Raw genomic sequence first — 18,970 nt, 5'->3', positions numbered from 1 at the left:
ACTTGCATGTGTGTGTTTTGCTTTAGATAAGAGATTTTTTTTCCTGAGTCACATGAAACGTATTCTGTTTTGTTACCAGCCTTATAAAACATAAGATGCTCACACAATGCAATCTGTGCTACATCAGCACAAATGGTTTTCATTGGCTGGAAAGTTTGTAACCTCTAACCTTGGGCCAATAGCAGACAAGTAGTTCTTCCCTTCACATCAAAAGTATTCCCCGATTCAATCAATACAATATGTTAACCGCACAAAAGATACCACAGGTGGAGGCAATCCAGCATCATATGCACATACCTCTAGCTGAGGAAATCTATCCTCAGTGCCATGTGATCACTTCATCCATCAACAGGGGTGACATAATGCTCCGACTCAAAGAGCCCACAAAAGATTGTTCACCCACTATCTTCCCAACAACAATAAAAACCTTGCTTAGTTCTCTCAATAATGCACAAGGCAAATATTTGAAAAGGAGAAGACAAATCCTCATGGGACTAAAGACAAACACAGATATGAGTTATGAATAAATGTTAAAACATATTAAAGCACCACATTGTTTTTTAAGATTCTTGCAGAAATACTTTGTATGTTATCAGACAACTACTGTACCTTTTTAAAAAAAAAAACACCCAGTTCTTTCATACCAATAAATCTATCTGACAAACACGTAGGCAAATTAAACGGCAAGTCACCCTGATAGAGGTCTTCAGTGAGAAAAAATAAAATTGATATTTTAAGTAGAAAATCATTTGAACAATTTTAATTGAGTTCTCCAAATTGATACAGATTCCCTTCATTATCAAAATAATGCCTACTCTTCTTAGCTGTTACCAATTCTGGGAAAATAACAGCAGAGACAGACTTTCTACTGTTCTATACCCAGAGATCAGATGTGGGGATAACACTCTGTGACCCTAGTCATGTTTTAAAGTTACTTTGCAATTTTTAATTTATTGCTATCGAGTTTTAGCTCAAAACCCTCTTCAGTTTCCAGAAACACATGACTCTTTGTTCAGAACCTTGTGATAGGTTAACTGGCTGTTCTGTTGGTGTTTCAGCTACGTCAGCTGTGCGCTTGCTGAGTAAACAGCTTTGAAGAAAAGACATCTGTAACTAAAGGGAAATAGCTGATTAAGCGTTTTCCAGTAAACTAGCCTACTATTATTTATCTTTATAAATAACTTCTCAGAGACTGAGGAACCCAGCAACATGGGCTTCTAACAAACAAATTTCAGCCATGTTTAGGCTTCACACAATGCTCTCAGTTATTACATTGTTTATCACCGGACTTCCACATTTAAAATAAGGCAATCCAACAGGCCGGAATCAACTCACCAGATGATGCAGATCACAGTTGCGGATCACACTATAATTAGGTGGAAGATGGGAGGGAATATTTTGCTCAAATTAGATCAGCTCATTTGTAGCGTGTAGGCACATAATTAGGACAAGCAAGGTGTTGCTGCTGCTGAGCATCAAACTAGAAAACTCATACACCACAAAATCAAATTAGAAAAGCGGACAGAGTACCTGAAAGCCTCTGGCTTGACCGATTGAAGCTCTTATCTAAGCAGCAGGAAGCAGCACCACAAGGTCTGGCTAACATTTCTGGCATCTCTGCCATGACGGAGGAATAGCTAGAAGCTTTTGCATAAAAAGCGACTCCAGCCTCACTTGGTAGCATCTGTAGTTTTTCCTGGAGGTGCTGAAAGCCATGGCAAAGCACACAATGTCTGTGTGTTTCCAAACAGCATTGGGAAAGGCCGCTCGACAGAGAAACAATGCATTGTTAGGTTTCTCCCTATTTACTCTCAAAGGAAGCACTCCAACAACAATTTTTGGACCTGGAGGAGTTACAAATCTGCCAAAGTTGTAAACAATAGCAGAGATCCCATTTAACAGATTGCCAAGAAGGTTCTGTCTTCTTCTGCTTCCTAGGACTCAGTTTCTCTCTCTCAGTCTACGTGTCACTGAAATTAAACTTTGTCTCGGTGGGGGCCTTTTCTTCTGGACCTGAGTTTTCTATATGGCTCCTTGTCTTCATCCCATGTGGTGACAGGATGCTTCAGTGTTAGTGGAAGCGGGTGAGGGGGGCAGAGAAGCAGCCTGCAGGCACCACAAAGGCCATTAAAGAAACCAAATCAGGAAGAAAGTGAGGAAGGGGCTCGACAGGAGCGCTCGGAGTCGAATGACCCACTCCTTTTTGGTCTGCGGACTGAAGCTTTTGCAAACGCAACATATGGCGCTCATGTGGGTTTACCCTAAACACTTCTATGGGGATCACTGACTGGATAGGTCTTTTGCAGCAGTCACAAGGCTTGAAGCCCAGGGATCGGGGCATGTCTCATCCCTAGGCTAAGTACCGTACGGGACTAACTAATTCTAACTTAACACGAAGGGAACTAAACTATACAACTTTCAACAGTACAGTCACTGGCAGTAAGAACGAACTGAGGGAGTGAGGGAGGAGCCAACAGCACCCCATATGCCAGTGAATACATGCACCACTCCAGAGGATGCCAGAGCTGGTCCTGTACGGATACCACTGAGGGACAAACATCTGACACCGGAGCATGTGGCGAACACATACCCAACGAAGAACATACAGCTAAGTTGTACTGTACACTAACCTAAGAAAGATAGCTAGAGACTCCTCAACTGTTTGTAGGCATCTCTTTCTCTCTCCTCATAATGGAGGCATGCAGGGGAAAATTCACTGCGTCTGCAGAAAGGCTGGATGATAGGACTCTATGAAAGCGGGGTATGGGGCAGCTGGGGAGACTAAATTCACAGCTATCCCTCTTATCCTTTTGAGGGAACGGTGGTCAAAGGCCATCAGTATCTGCTACATAGAGGACTGGGACCACTGGATCACATAAAGGCCCATCTGTTCAATCCCTCCTGAAGTGCTCTCCTGTGGCACTACAAGTGCACCTGCCTCGGTTTCCCCTTGGTCCAGTCAGTAAAGGAACACAGTCTGTCTCAATGTGCAAGTCGAACGCCCTGCCTCTAGGCATAATTTAGTCCTATACATGTTCAATAGTCTCCAGAGTCCTTGTGACAAAACCATTTTCCCCATGCTCACTCCTGGGATGTCATCTCCAGCTCACCTACCTGAGAGTCCACCTCCAATCTGTTCCCAGACTCTTTCTGCCCTTGCCCAGGGCTCTGCTCTCCAGACCATCCACCTGAGAGCTCCCTGGTTCATTTCGTTCTTGAGACTCTTCTCTGGTCTCAAAGGACCAATCACCCTTGACAACCCCCAATGCAGCCTTCACACCAATCTATGCAGGGACAGCACAGTGACCTCCCTGTTGTGTTCTGGAATCCTTGCACGTCCCCAGTGTGAGTCTTAGGTGCTACAGTGGGCCTGGGTGAATTTCACCATCAGGGAAGAACCACCCAGCTCTCTGCAGTATTTAGACACCATTGCATCCAACACAGAAGGCACGCTGGGCCCAGCCAAAAGCCTTGTACTTAAGGCATTTTCCTCTCCTCTCCCCAATAATGCCTCTTGCCAGAGACTTATGGCCAGCTTCAAACAATTCCTCTGAGGTGGCAGAAATGCACCCACAGATTCCGCCACTCTCTGAAGGAGAGCTAAGAGTAGGAAACACTGAGGTTCGGTGGCTGAGTGCAGGATATCCAGTGCCAGGTGCTGGAAAGACACAACCTTTCCTACTGGGGCATCTGCCAGTTTCTTTGGCTGACTGCAGCTCTTCCCATCAGGGCTAGTAAATGTGAGCACAAAGAAAACATGATTTTAAGCAAAAGGCAAATTAAGCCACTTGCGAGTTTAAAACATCTAACCGCAAGGCTGTCCTGTTTAATGCAGAATCCGGATATGGTGACTGCAGAACCCAAATGGTCTGTAATGTGCTATTTAAATATAGCAAACGTCAATTTGTGACACTTATGCCCTTAACCCCCTGAGCAGGTAAAAGACTGCCTTACAGTATGGTTCACTAGATTTTTGTGCCTCAAGTTAATTGATTGGCAGGCAACAAATGCTGGTTCTTGACCCTAGGGATTAGCTTTTACAAATGTGTTAACTACCTCAAGTTAACTGGCAACCAATTAACTCACGATACAAAAGCCTAGTGAAGACAAGCCTCTTAATCCCCCGACTTTCAGATCAAGTTAAACCTGAAAGAGGAGCCTTCGGCTTTAACACTATCAGTTTTAGGGCATGCTACACTACAACATTGTGTCTTGGCTAGAGTTTTAACCAAAGTGTTGATTAGATCAAGTGAGATAAACAACATTTAACATCACATCTTCAAATTCTAGGTTATGTCTATACTATGGGCCCCTGCACGGATGTAAGGTCTCCTGTCAAGCCACTCTATGCTGGTGGAAGAGAGCTCTCCTGTCGGCACAATTAAACTAACCCCAACAAGCGGTGATAACTATGTCGGCGGGAGACACTCTCCAGCCAACATAGTGCTGTCCATACCGGTACTTTTGTCAGTGAAACTTATGTTGGTCAGGGGTGCGGCTAAAGTTTTGCCATCCAAAATGCTAGTGCAGACAAAGCCCTAGTCCAAAAAAGGCCTGTGGTTTTTGAAAAGTGTACTGGTTGAAGTCAGTGGGTGTTCTCAGTGTAGGCACAGTTAGGCGAATCCTTCTGAAAACCCAATCCTCTCCTGCTAAAACTGAAATAATTTGGAAAAACTGATTTATTTCCCACTACTTGCATTATGTATTTACTATGTACAACTCCCTCAGTTTGGACACCCTCTCATGTTAGTTATTTTAACTTTCAGTTTCTCAGGCAATAGCCTGAACAGAGACTACCATCAAAAATGCAACATTTAATTTGTGACACACTCACACAGGTCTGGATAAATCTTGCAATCTTATCAATCAGCTACTACAGGGAGGGAGGGGGGAAGAGACCACTTTTCACTACATATTTCTCTCAAAAATAAATCACCTACAAATGGATTGCTACGTTCATGCAAGAGTAAATTACCACCATTATAATTAAGAATTGATATCCTTCCAGGATCAGAGGCTGCAATTCTGAGTTAGCTCACTGAAAAATTATGAAAGGAGGCTTTTTGCTGTATAATAAAATGAAATACAGAATATTCCTGCAGGACACAGTGTATGAAAATCTAATAACAAGGACTGAAAATAAAAACCATAGCTGCTTATCCTTTCTGTGGTGCAAACTTGAGAATTTTAGAGCAACCTCTATTCCTATTTCCATGTTGTCTTTGTTTGCACTGCAACATTACTGGACCTTTTCTGGATCAGGATTAACCATGAACGACAAATAATACCAAACAACGTGTTTCAGCACAATAAACCTCGTTATCTCATATTTTCATGCTGTGTTTTATACATAAAAACTGTGAAACATCAGCTATAAGGTTTTAAAAAAACTGAATAAAAGAGAAACTTCTAGTGCATACCAAAAAAAGACAAAGTTCTTTACTGGGTGGTCTAAACAAATCTGATAGATTCTCATTAGGAAATTCTGTGAAGCACGATTACTTTTAATCAGAATGTCTGTGGCTGGCAATGCAGTGGAAGTTGGATGCTTCCTAAGGAGCAACTTCAAGTTTCGTATTCCAAGGGCTGGTTGGATTTGCCTACTTTAAAAAGGAGATGGGTGAGTCTGAACTCAGGAATGCAAATGCAAAGACGACCTCACCCTCAACTAGTAGACGTCTGCCTGGGCGACATAAAGGGAAAAGGGAAAAATGGCTTTCAATGAAGAAAAGTGTTGAAGGATTTTACAGGACCAAACAGATTTCAGTTGCTCGGAGTGAAATGGAGGAATTTAAAAAGGAATTGTGTTCGGTTTGTGTGTGACATCCCCGGGAGCAAACTTAACAAGCAAACGCCAAGTTATTGGACACCTCTTTACCAAATCCCAACCCCCACCTAAAACAATTTCAATGAGACTCCGCATATTCATGAGGAAATTCCTTCTGCTTCAACAGATAAAGAAACACTACATAAAAACATTAATGTCCCTCACAGGTCAATACATAGCCTTAATTACCACATTAACAACATTAAAAAATATTCAGCAACACACATCCATGGATTACATGCGTGGCACATTTGTTGAAGGATGTAGGATGTTATCTATAAGATTTTTTTTTGTTGTTGAATTCAGTGAAGTTACGTTAGCAGAGTATTTGGCCCTAAGCCTTCCAGACATTAGGTAAAATATGAGGGAAAAGGGCGGGGGACAGATTTGTCTCAAAGATTCTTACTTTTTTGGTATATTTTAATGACACTACTGTTTTTGTTCTCTAAGTATGAAATAAAAAGACAAACATCTGCAACCTCACCCCAACAAGTGCCCCAATATAATCATAGCTTCTGTCAACATAGCTAATGTTTGGGAAGACAAGTGTTCCAACACTGCAAAAAAAAACAAACTCCTCCTGTCAGCGTTAGAGTGACCCAAAAAATGAGCAGTTTTTGACCACTGCTAACTGGGCTGTTGACAGTCCAGTTGGCAGTGCCACACAGCGCGGCTGGCAGGCTCCCTGCTAGCCTTCGCGCCGCATGGCTCTTGGGAAGCAGCCGGCATGTCTCCCCTTCGGCTCCTACACGGAGGGGTTGTCAGGGGGCTCTGCACGTTTCCCCTGCCCCAAGTGCCACCCCCCCAGCTTCCATTGGCTGGGAACCACTGCCAATGGGAGCTGCAGGAGGGGCACCGGTGGACGTGGCAGCGTCGTGCACAGAGTCACCTGGGCACACGCCTATATAGGAGCCGGAGGGAGGACATGCCTCTGCTTCCAAGAGCTGCTTGAGGTAAATGCCATCCAGAGCTTGTACCCTTTGACCTCTTCCCTGGCTCCAACCCCAGCCCTGATCCCTCTCCTGCACACCAACCCCCTCGATCCCAGCCCAGAGCACCCTCCTGCACTCCAAAGCCTTCATCCCCACCCCTTCCCATTCCCCAGCCCTCTTAGCCAGCCTGGTGAAAATGCGCGAGTGAGTGTGGGGAGAGTGAGTGACAGAGAGAGGGGAGATGGAGTGAGTGGGGGTGGGGCCTTGGAGAAGGGGCAGGGCAAAGGTGTTCAGATTTTGTGCAAGTAGAAAGTTGTCAACTCTAGCAAACATCTGCACTAGCGCAGTGGCTCTCCACCTTTCTAGACCACTGTGCCCCTTTCAGGAGTCAGATCTGTCTTGTGCACCTCCAAGTTGCACCTCACTTAAAAACTACTTGCTTACAAAAATCAGACAAAAATACAAGTGTGTCAACACACCCTATTACTGAAAAATTGCTGACTTCCTCATTTTGTCTATATGAAATTTCTGTACGAACCGACTTTGCTAGTGCTTTTTATGTAGCCTGTTATAAAACTAGGCAAATATCTAGCTGAGTTGATGTGCCCCCTGGAAAACCTCTGCGTACCCTCATGGGTATGTGGGCCCTTGGTTGAGAACCACTGTAGTGTATACAGAGCACTAGCATAGGCACTGTTATGCTGGCACAGAAGCGCTTTTATCAATATAGCTTATTTTGTTCAGGCGTCATCTACTCTTAAAAGCTTTGCCAGCATAACTATGTCTGTTAGGAGTGTAAAAAATTAATCACATCCCTAACAAACTGCAACAAGGTGACTGTCCATTTAAGGGTAGTAAGAGACTAATGGTCAGTCAACACCTGTTCTATGGGGTCCCCCTTTAAGACGTAGGGAACGAGAGGCTAGCCATTGGGAGAGAGGAGGGTGGCCCTGGGGAATATAGTTAGGGTGAGTGGAAAACACAGACTACCCTCTCTCTAAGGGCATGAGATCAGGAGCTTCCTAGAGCAGGTAGAGTGGGGCCCCCCTCTCTTGCAGCCAATGGGGACAAGCTCTGGGAAGACAACTGTATATATTCTGTCCCTTCCCTCCAAACAAGGCAGACACCAGCAGGAGGAAGGACTGCCCACTGAATCCTCCTCACCTGGGAAAGGACTGGTTTGGGGGGAAAGGGCCAGTTGGAGGAGAAACTGACAGAGGCTTGACAGCTGGCCTAAGTTACAACTTCTGCTCCAAAAAAGAGAGTGGTTTCCAGCCAATGGGAGCTGCGGAGCTGGCACTGGGGGTGAGAGCAGAGCACGAAGCTTCCCTGATCGCCTCTGCTCCTAGGGGCCACAGGGACATGCCAGTCGTTTCCAGGAGCTGCGCAGAGCCGACTGGATTTCTAACGGCCTGGCAACCCTAGCTTCACCCCGCAGTGAGACGAGCCGGTGCTTGCATCTCAAGTCTGCCAGGGGAGGGGGCGAGGAAGCTTCCAGCCTGTAGCACGGAAACTTGCCACAGGCCGGATGAAATGAAGCAGTGGGCCGGATCCTGATCTAGAGTGACAAGATAGCAAGTATGAAATATCGGGACAAGGGATCTGGGGGAGGAGCGGGGGGGGGAATAGGCACCTATGTAAGACAAAGTCCCAAATAACGGTACTTCCTCTATAAAAATCGGGACAACTGGAAACCCCAGTATCACCCCTGTTTTACAGATGGGGAAAATGAGGCACAGAGAAGAAAGTGACATTACACAATCAACGCATTACACTAACATTTCTATGATATTGGGTAGCATGTGTCTTATAATTGTATTGCAATGTGTCTAGAGCTATGACAGTTGTGTTGTGTCGTGTTAAATGTGGGAAGATGGGCTATGAATGAGTCCATCTAATTTATAGAGAATTTACTGGATTAGTTTCAAGACTCTGAGAAGTTCTTGAAAGAACTGTTTCAGACTTGACCAGAGAGGAAACATTCAGAAATCTAGCTACAACTGCACAGACTACAGCTGCCTTCCTACAGAGCTCTCAGGTTGGACAAACATTTTCATATGGAACAGTTTTGCTGATGATTGGTTTTCACTGCAGAAGTAACCAGAGGCTTTCCAGGGTATTAGGCAGTTTGTGTGATAGCTAACAGTAAATGGACTGATTTTCCCATCTTTCAGGGTGTGTGGGGGTGTGTGTGTGTGGGTGTGTGTCCGTCCCACATTGCATTTGCTCAATAGGATTGGAAAGAATGGAAACCTTTCTGGTGTACTATACCGACAAAGCCCCGCTCATGAAGATGCAACTTAGACCAGCAAAGCTGCGCTTTCTGTTGATACAGTAAAACCACCTGCCATGAGTGAAGCAAGCTGTAAAAGCATGATTTTGCTGACATAACTGGGTCTACCCCGGGGATGTCTGTGAGGTCAGCTGTGTTGGTCAGGGATCACACCTTCACAGCACTGGCCAACATAGCTGTGCCGGCAGAAGTCCCTTGTGTAGACCTGACCTAAGCAATAAAGGGCAAAGGAAATCTCTGGGCTCGTCTACATGAACATTCAGTTTGTGTAAGCTGGGGTGTAAATCTAGCCTGCTGCAGACAAGCTGTTCGTATGGGACCCTGCTGATGCACACTAACAGTTGGATAGTGCTCTTTAATTGACCCTGCTTTGAAATGAAAGTAGATTAAAGCACACTATCAAACAGTCTGTGCCCATTAGCAGGGGCCGCATGGACAATAAGTGCACAGCAGGCTAGCCATGGGTACATGCACACCCCAGCTTGCTGCAAATGACATGTTTGTGTAGATTGAGGGAAGTGATTATTCCCCTCTATTCAGCACTGGTGAAGCCAAATCTGGAGTACAGCATTCAGTTTTGTGCCTCCCCCATCCACACCCCCACCTCCCATAGAAAGGATGTGAACAAATTGGAGACAGTCCAGTGGAGGGCAACGAAAATGATCAGGGAGCTGGAGCACATGACTTATGAGGAGACGCTGAGGGAACTGGGCTTGTTTAGTCTGCAGAAGAGAAGAGTGAGGGGGGATTTGATAGTTGCTTTCAACTACCTGAAGGGAGGTTCCAAAGAGGATGGAGCTCGGCTGTTCTCATTGGTAGCAGATAACAGAACAAGGAGTAATGGTCTCAAGATGCAGTGGGGGAGGCTTAGGTTAGATATAAGGAAAAACTATTTCACTAGGAGGGTGGTGAAGCACTGGAATGGGTTAACTAGGGAGGTGGTGGAATCTCCTTCCTTAGAGGTTTTTAAGGCCTGGCTTGACAAAGCCCTGGCTGGGATGATTTAGTTGGGGATTGGTCCTGCTTTGAGCACGGGGTTGGACTAGATGACCTCCTGAGGTCCCTTCCAACCTTAAACTTCTATGATTCTATCACTGCAGGGGTGGAAACTTGAAATCTCGGATTAAACATACTTGAGAAATCGTGGGGGGGGTAGAGAAGGGGCTGGTCTACACTAGGGGAAGGGATCGATCTAAGATACACAACTTCAGCTACGTGAATAACGTAGCTGAAGTCGAAGTATCTTAGACTGAGTTACCTACTGTCCTCACAGCGCGGGATCAACGTCCGTGGCTCCCCATCAACTCCACTACTGCTGTTCGCGTTCGTGGAGTTCCGGAGTCGACAGGAGCGCGTTCGGGGATCAATATATCACATCTAGATGAGACGTGATATATCGATCCCCAAGAAATTGATTGCTACCCGTCAATAAGGCCAGTAGTGAAGACATAGCCTTAGTGTTATTCAGTACTGTTGTTGTTTTCTATGCTGTATACAGTCTTCTACTTCTCTGCAAATCTATGGTTAAGTGGACACTGATACAGAGTTGAAGTAAATATATTTTTCTACAAATTATGTTACCTAGCCATACACAGTATAATGTAGAACCGCTTGTGAGGAACGCAGACTCTGTGCATGAAGCCTATTCCACTCTATTATCAGCAACTGCAGCCCTGTTACTGAACGACAGTATGCCTCCTCTTTGTTGCGTTTAAGGCCTCCATGGAGTACTGTGGTATTTATTGTCTAAAGGTCCTCTTACCAAATGAAGGTTGTGATGATGTGGATTACAGAATAGCAACAACCACCATATAAATAATGAAGCATGGCATTCAAGGATCTTTGCAAGAGCCTGGGCACATCAATCTGTTTTTTATTTGCTACGACTCACATGATGACAGAATATTCTCTTTGAAGATTGGCTGTGGTAGCACTTGGAATGAAGTGGCTGTGGGCACAGTAGATCTAAAGGAGTTCATCCAATATTGATATGTCTCCAGTAAAATATAAAATCCTATTCCACAAAGATTTTTTTTTTAAACCTCTCTCCTTGCTGTCTCATCCCAGCCCCAAAGGTATCTGGCCTGAATCCTGAGAGGGTGGAAGTAGAGAATTAAACATCTAGCCCTGAATCTTCTCCATGATAGGTAAGAATATTTTTGTAAATTAACATTTTCTCAGAAACCATAGAAATGTCAAGCTGGAAGGGACCTTAAGAGGCCGTCTAGTTCAGCCCCCTGCACTGAGCCAAGACCAGGTATACCTAGACCATCCCTGACAGGTGTTTGTCTAATCTATTCCTAAAAATTGCCAATGATGGGGATTCCACAAACCTCCTGTTCTTGTGCTTAACTATCCTCATTGTTAGTTTTTTCCCCTCTAAGCATCTTTCCCAAATCTGGACCTTAGCGTCCAGAAATCTGGGTGCCTGCATGAAACCTCTAAGCTAATTACCAGCTTAGATCTGATATCGCTGCCACCAGACAGGAATTACAGTGCCTGTCTCACTCTGGTCTCCCCAAAACCTTCCCTGGGGAACCCCCAAGACTCAGATGCCCTGAGTCTACAACAAAGGGAAATAACCCACTTCCCTTCCCCGCCCTACAGTCTCTTCTCTCCACCGCAATTTTCCTTCTCTGGAGCTAACCTGAGAGTTACTGAGTCGTGCAACCCTCGTCCTCTATACACTCACGACATACCAAGAGAACGACATATGTAGCACCATGTTAGCTTCCCGAATTAGTACCTCACGTTTTTCCCTCAAAAAGAGAAACCAAATATTTACCACGTGGAACAAGATTAAAAGGACATCTCTCTGCTCCCCCCTTTGTCTTCTCCCTCCACCATTCCCTAGAGCAGGTGGCAGAAGATTCACTCCTCTCGTATATCACTAGAACCACATTAATGAGGAATTTCTCCGTTCCCCTATCGGTTCCGTGTGCAGCGTGAGAGCGACGAGAGGAGAAAAGAAAAAGAAAGAACATACAAACAAGTCGTTAGAAAGAGACAGAGATGTTAGTGTCAGAGAAGAGAGAGAGAGAGAGAGAGAAGAGCGTAGTGAGAGAGAGAAGAGTAGTGAGTGCGTGTTGTCGAGAGTTGACATGAATAGAGTGGTGCGTGATTGTGTTGGAACCGAGAGAAGCGAGCGAAAGAGGTGAGGCGGTTGTGAGACGTGGAAACCAGTGTGCGCGTGTGTATTCATAAGAGTGAGAGTAGAAGTGCGTGTGAGAGAGAGAGTCGGGTCCGAGAGATGAGAGTGACATCACTGTGAGTGACAAAAATAAGAGTCTGAAGTGAGACTGTGCGCTGATGTTCGTTGGTACCTTGTGTGCTGTGTAGCAACTGTGAAGTGACGTAATGAGGACGCAGCCATTAGAAAGATTGAGAAGAGAGTAGTTACGAAGTCCCTAACGTCATGAGTCTCGCAGACGCCAGACAAAGACACCAGAGCCGAGAAGCGAGATAGAATGCACTCACCTGAGCTTTGAAACTCAATCCCGGTTTTCCGATGGTACCATCTCCAAATCAGGTCAGTACTTATTCTGCGTCCACCCTTGGTGTTAACCTTCTCGTGTATACATGCGATATAAAGAACCACAAGAAGTCCGCGTAAGATCGGAGTCTTTTAATCAGAAGAACTGTGATGTGGTGTTGTGGTGAAGTGCACTTTGTATGCTCCAATGCACGCATAGCAATTCTCAGACATCGTGCTTCCTGGATGTTTCATGAGACGTGTGAGATCTGATTATACTAATTTACCTAAAAATATTGCCAAATGATGGTGAGATCTCTACAACCTCCTGTTATCTTGTGCTTCGTAAATATCAGCCTTTGCTTAGAAGTTTACTCTCGCTTCGCTCGTAAAGAGATAGTCCATCCCTACACTTACATATTACACACGTTGTACTCCATGATTAAGCTCACTATTCTACCTCCATTACATGCATCTAATTCAGATCCATGCTAATTGCAGACTGACAAGTTTGATACCCCTGTCTTTTTTTCAAAATTCGGAAGCCCTGATGCGGCTTCTTCTTGTCTTCAAACTATTGAACCTATGGTTCATCTCAAAATGTGCTTCTTAACCTTGGTCTGATAGGTAAAGCCTCATCTTTATCACTATTTGTTGCTCTCACTCTAGGGCTACTCTATCACTCTGAGAACCACGTGTAAGGGTATTCTAGGCCGTGTGAGTGCTTTGAGGCCCACATGACAGCTGGCAGCGCAACGGTTTCAACATAAGTTTCACCAAGTGGTCGATTAGACATCACACAATGCTTGGGACTTATTCATAATTCTATTATATATCCATTAGAACTTACAGTTTCTCAAAATCAAAAAACATAGAACCGTGCATTTGTTTGCAATTTAAACTAAGAAGATAACACGAACAACAGGTTGCAAAAAGATACATGATTGCTATAAGTCCTAAATTGCTACTAAATCTTTTTTGCTTTGCACGATTAGTATAAACAGCTTGGTATACGTGTGGCTTTAAAGCTAAAAGACTTATTTTGTAACTTGAAACATCCATTGAATTTGTTATTGTGAAATTCACTGGCAGTAATATAATAATATTTAATGTTTTAAATCGTATACAGCAGAAACTGGATCATCCTCGAAGCGTTCCCAAAACACTATTATTCTATGCCGAATTACGTGACAATGGGATAGTTTTTCAGGATTCAGATACCTGGTTAGGTCTCATTATTACCGCCTTGAATGGTATTATATCTCGCTTCAACTGTGAAGTTGAATCATTAGGTTCAATATGAGTCATGCATCTCTGGCAGCCCTAACATTACTATCACTTCAATTTCTATCGTATTGAGTTAATTCCAGCTAAACTAGATAGTCTTGATAGCGGCCTGCCAGTCCTGAATCAATCTACATTCTCGATGACCATCTATGATCATCAATGCGACTTTCTATATAGCTATCGCTTCCCCCAAATCCACTCACTACTCTGATACTTAACTCACAACAAGATCTTCGCCTCGATACGTAGAATAGATAGTGTGATATTGTCGGATCAGATGTTCCTGAACCAGCGCTCTATACTGTTCGCCATGTGTACTATGATCGCTTCCATAGTGTCTGACTATTCGTCACTGATGGATCAGTATGCATATTTCACGAAACGATTCGGCTGCTTCCAAGAGATAAGCTTCTCTGCCTCAGGACAATTAGTAGTTCAAAATACCAACAGCTTGCTTTGCCTTTACCCCGTGCCGTGCCTCTTCCCGTGAGGAGACAGTACCTTGAATACAAGAGGTTTCACTTTCCTGCCCTACTAGAAATAAAGACTTCACAGTTTAACAAAAAGAAAAACTTATAGAAAAAAAAGAAAGAAATATTCAAAACAATAATGCTTGCATAAGAAAAACTCAGTACAGCTTCTTGCTGGCTATAAAGAAGAATATGAAGAAGCAAGTCTATTTAAAAGATACGCCCGATAAACAGCTCCAACCAATCCACATACATTAATAACAAACCCAAAGCCCTCATAGCCGTCAATGGCGTTGGGTTCCTTGTATACCACAGATGGTGTAGCGGGAGAAATATTGCGAGATAAGAGCAGTTAGGAGGAAGCTTGTAACCACGGCCTCGGAAGGCAGCGAAAACAAACAAAGGTACACAGCCATCACACATCTATTTCGTACATTTAGCAACAAGTCGCCTCATATTGGTCCGACTTTGCTTTGCTTCCATTTGTCCTCAACAGATTGTTTAGATATAAGATATAAAAATAAAAGGAGTTAGGAGAACAAGAAAACCTTGTTTACTCACAGCCGAGAAACAAAAAAGACCGCCAGCTCCAGGTCTCTACAACATATTCCGTCCAGCGCCCCTGACTTTTAACAATCCAGTTCTCTGATTGGTCCTCTGGTCAGGTGTTTGGTTACCCTTTCCAGGTAAAAGAAACTTAACCCTTACCTTGCCTATCTATTTATGACACGCACTCACCATCACGGCATATTAAAAACACAAACATACAGCACGCACACACCTCACTACTGAAAGGGAAGATGGCAGCCAATAGGCACCCATTCAAATGCACAACAATGAAGATGGAGAAAGCTAGGCCAGATGGATAACCGCTATAGGAGAGTGCTCTGGGATCTTTAATAGAGCAGATAGATTCTACTTTTTAAGCTTAAAGTTCTCCATAGTTTCAAAATAATTAGCCATTTTCCAAACTACAGCGTATTTGTTTCACACAAGCTGACCAACACTAGGGAAGATGCTCCCATGGTTAGGAAACTAACTTACAACTTGGGAGACTGGTTCAGTTCCCTTAACCTCTCTGCGTTTTAGTTCCCCATCTGTAAAATGGAGATAACACTTCCCTACCTCAGGAGTAAATTGTCAGGATTAATATATTAAAGACAGGTAGGCACTTTGAGATCTACTAATGAAAATCATGATATCAGAAATAGGGATTATTATTCCGCTAACCACTGATCGTACAAGGTTTTCCTGTCCTGGAGTCTCTCATACAACTGTTTCTATTAATTCATCCTCGGAATAGAAGGCTAACACATAGTTGGGTTACTCCCCACCACACCCGTCATTTGATTTTAATTAAAAATACAATAAATAAGACAGAGTCCTTCAAGGGCACTAAAAAGGAGAGACTGTTCATAAAAATCAATAAAGGCAATATTATGGCTCCCTAAAGGAAGCTTAATCATTGGCAGCAGATCTGCTTTAATACAGGAAAAATATCGAACAACCATGGATGCTCAAGCATGACCCACTTAGGAAATTCATGTAATTATTTCAACTCGATTGCATCATCTCTGGTGTCCTTTGCTCCCTATTTTGAAGGTCCCAAATTATGCTGCCAAATTTGGCAGTGACAGCCTTTTGATGGCCACTGTAGGGCCAAAATTGAAACACTGCTGCCAGGAGCTGAAGATTTGGGAAAATCAACAACCTGGGAAGCTCAAGACTGTCAGTACCAGATATAGAGACTAGGCAGAGGTAACCAATGAGCAGACATCAACCATTTTGTTGACTTTTTGTGGTCCTCCTTTGTTGTCTCCTCTCAGAAGTGAAGTACATCCTCTTGTAGTGAGTCAAATTTTGGCTGGGTCATGCTGTTTAGTGGTGAACAAGGGTATCCTCACCCATGATGCAAACACAGATAAAGGTCCGAACTTTGCCTGAACTGCCAGAACCTGTATGGCTGATTCAGCTGGCTCAATATTCTTACAGCTTCCTCTAGAAAAGTACTACAGGCTAAGAGATGTGCAAAGCAAATAGAGCTTTTGGTACCTGACCTCTGGCAAAAGGTCAGCCCCAAAATTTAATTCAGGAGTGTCCACCGGGTTTTGAGAATGGAGAATTGGTCTATTGCACACGCGAGTTCTCTACCCTTCGGGTTTCCCACAGGAGTGGATTATGTAACGTTGGAATCACCTAAGCTTATTTAACCGAGGCAACTTCAGCATAGACTCTGACTATTATTCTTGTAAATCAGCTTGGGGTCTTGTCACCTACTTCACAACATGAGATTGGAAGTCTACACACTTTGGCAGACATTCTTTCAGTCTTATTTCAGGATGGAAAATAGGTGTGGGAAGAGAGATGACAGTCTTCATTGCCATTGTCACATCATCCCCTCCTTCAAGACAGAGTCAGGGTTTAGCTTTGCTCTTAATCTTTAGAAGATGGAGCAGAGCACAGGCCTTGCTGATACAGGGCACATGGCAATCAGGAGGTGTGACTGCAGCACATGTAGACATATCCAAGGTAACTTTCATCTAGCTAGATCACAGCTAGCTCAAGTAACAACAGCAGTGCAGAGATGGCAGCATAGGCTAGCCCAGAGGCAGATTAAGCTTTTGTGGGGCCCTGGACCAGATCAAGTGGGGGGCTGTCCCCTCTCCTTCTGCCTGCAGTCCCCTCCCTGTCCACCCCCACTGCCAGGGAAATAGGGTCAGGGCATGGGGGCTTGGACATGAGCTAGCCTCCCGAGTATGTAGCCCAGGGTCCTGTACGTGGAAACTAGCCCATGCTGCTGCCCTCCAGCTTGCAGATCCACTGTCAGCTATCTTTGATCTGCCTCTATCACAGCTAGCTCAGGTTTTCTAAACATGATACAAATCACACCTCCTGTCCCGACTACAGCGTTGACCTGCTCTCAGTGTGGAAACTAGTTCCCCTTCTTGCTCAGGTTTGTTGACCTTGGTGGCATGGTACATCTGCTAGTCATACCTTTTGCCTATGGCGTGGGGTTGGATGGGATGTGCCCTCATGACTGGATGGTTAAAGGCTCAAAACTTGTTCTGAAGTTTTCCCTCTTTAGGGGGCTGCTGGTAATTTACAGTTGGGGAATAACTGTGTCGGCTGCCCATTGTAGTCAGTACATTTTCCAAAAAGACTAGTCATTTTGTGTGCTTCACTCTCATGAACTTCAGGCATCTTGATAGGGACTGATTTTCAGAGAGCAGATGCTCATCATTTCCCTGTAAGGTGTCTCATATCGGGCACCCAAATCACTACTCACTTTAGACAACTTAAACTGATAGCGTGAACATTTGATATTGTGTTTAAAGAGATGCAAATGCACGCAGAGGCCTGGACATATAATCCTTAAAAAAAAAATTAAAAATTACTGAGATGATTACATAAAATCTATGTTTAACGTTTCAGACTTTGAAAGCATCTACAGAATAAAACGTGGTTTGGAAATTACAATAAGAAGCTTCCAAGAATTTTCAAAGCTCCCCAGCTGCTTATTCTAGTATGGACCATTTTATTTCAATGATAAAGAACTTCTCTGCTCTTGAGACAAAATGGTACAAAAGATGGGCCCTGTTAAATCCTCTAACCATGACACAGTTACAGCTGGTACATAATACATTCGTTTTGATCTTTGGCTCTTCCAGCGACCTAAAACAACAAGTCTGACATAACTTTAGACCAGTGCACAGATGGCTGAATCTGAAATTCAATGCTGTCTGGCATAGCATCAAGCTTCAAATGTTTGAAATTGGAAGAAGAAAATTTGGTTTGAACTCAGATATGTCCCTCTGTTATCAACAAAATCATCCTAAACTATATTTCCCTGGAGTATACATTACATTGTATATCACACACATATAAAAAATTTTTCTCTCACACACTTTCTATGACCCAGAGTATTCTCAAACAGCTGGAGATAAATTAAGAAAAATTTTAAACAATGAATCTTTCTAATTTCTTGGGCCTGCATCAGATAGAGTGAATATATGCAGTTCTTTAAGAATTGCCAGTTGGAGAGGAAATAAATGTTGCAAGCCAGAGGTTAGATCAAACCTAGTAGTTGTACTCTTCGAAAATACACACACAAAATAAACTCTGCCGTCTTGACACAAAAATAAGATACTTTTGAGATTATGCAGATGTTCAAAGTATGATAATTTTTACAGAAGGGGGCGGTGTTTATGGTAATGCGTGTTCCGGGACTTGTTAAAATGCTTTAAACATGAAAAATAACTTAGAGAAATTAAACTTCTCTGCAACTCACTTGATCAATGAAGCAGAAACAACAATACCTGCAATGTTTCCAAAAGCTATCAGCAGACTGCAAAACAAGAGGTCTCAGCATTCACCTTGCCTATACAAAGAAATTAAAAACAACAACAAATAGAAAGCTCTATATGAAATGCTCAGAATGTTTACTTCCACAAAACTACAGTCTCCAGTAATTACTGACACCAATAAGCAAGGTCTACACTAACAGCTCTTATCTGGCCACCAGAATACCTAAAGAAATATAGACACCATAGTCAATTTCCAGAATGGGAAAACACCGACAGATTGTCTCACAGAGAGGCATTTGTATACATCTAATTAATTAATTAATTAATGCGCTACAGCGACCAGTTCTACCCATCACAATTACATGAGTCATAAGAGCAAGAAAAA

General features: G+C 43.6%; 1 protein-coding gene across 38 annotated transcripts in view; it reads right to left on the bottom strand.

Annotated features, from left to right (window-relative positions):
• The window catches only part of MAGI1 (membrane associated guanylate kinase, WW and PDZ domain containing 1), a 526,245-nt gene that overhangs the window by 291,620 nt on the left and 215,655 nt on the right, over positions 1 to 18,970 (bottom strand). The window lies entirely within an intron of this gene.

This window comes from Chelonoidis abingdonii, chromosome 17, assembly GCF_003597395.2.
Source record: "Chelonoidis abingdonii isolate Lonesome George chromosome 17, CheloAbing_2.0, whole genome shotgun sequence".
NCBI lineage: Eukaryota > Metazoa > Chordata > Testudines > Testudinidae > Chelonoidis > Chelonoidis abingdonii.
This window is presented reverse-complemented; position numbering and strand designations above follow the sequence as displayed.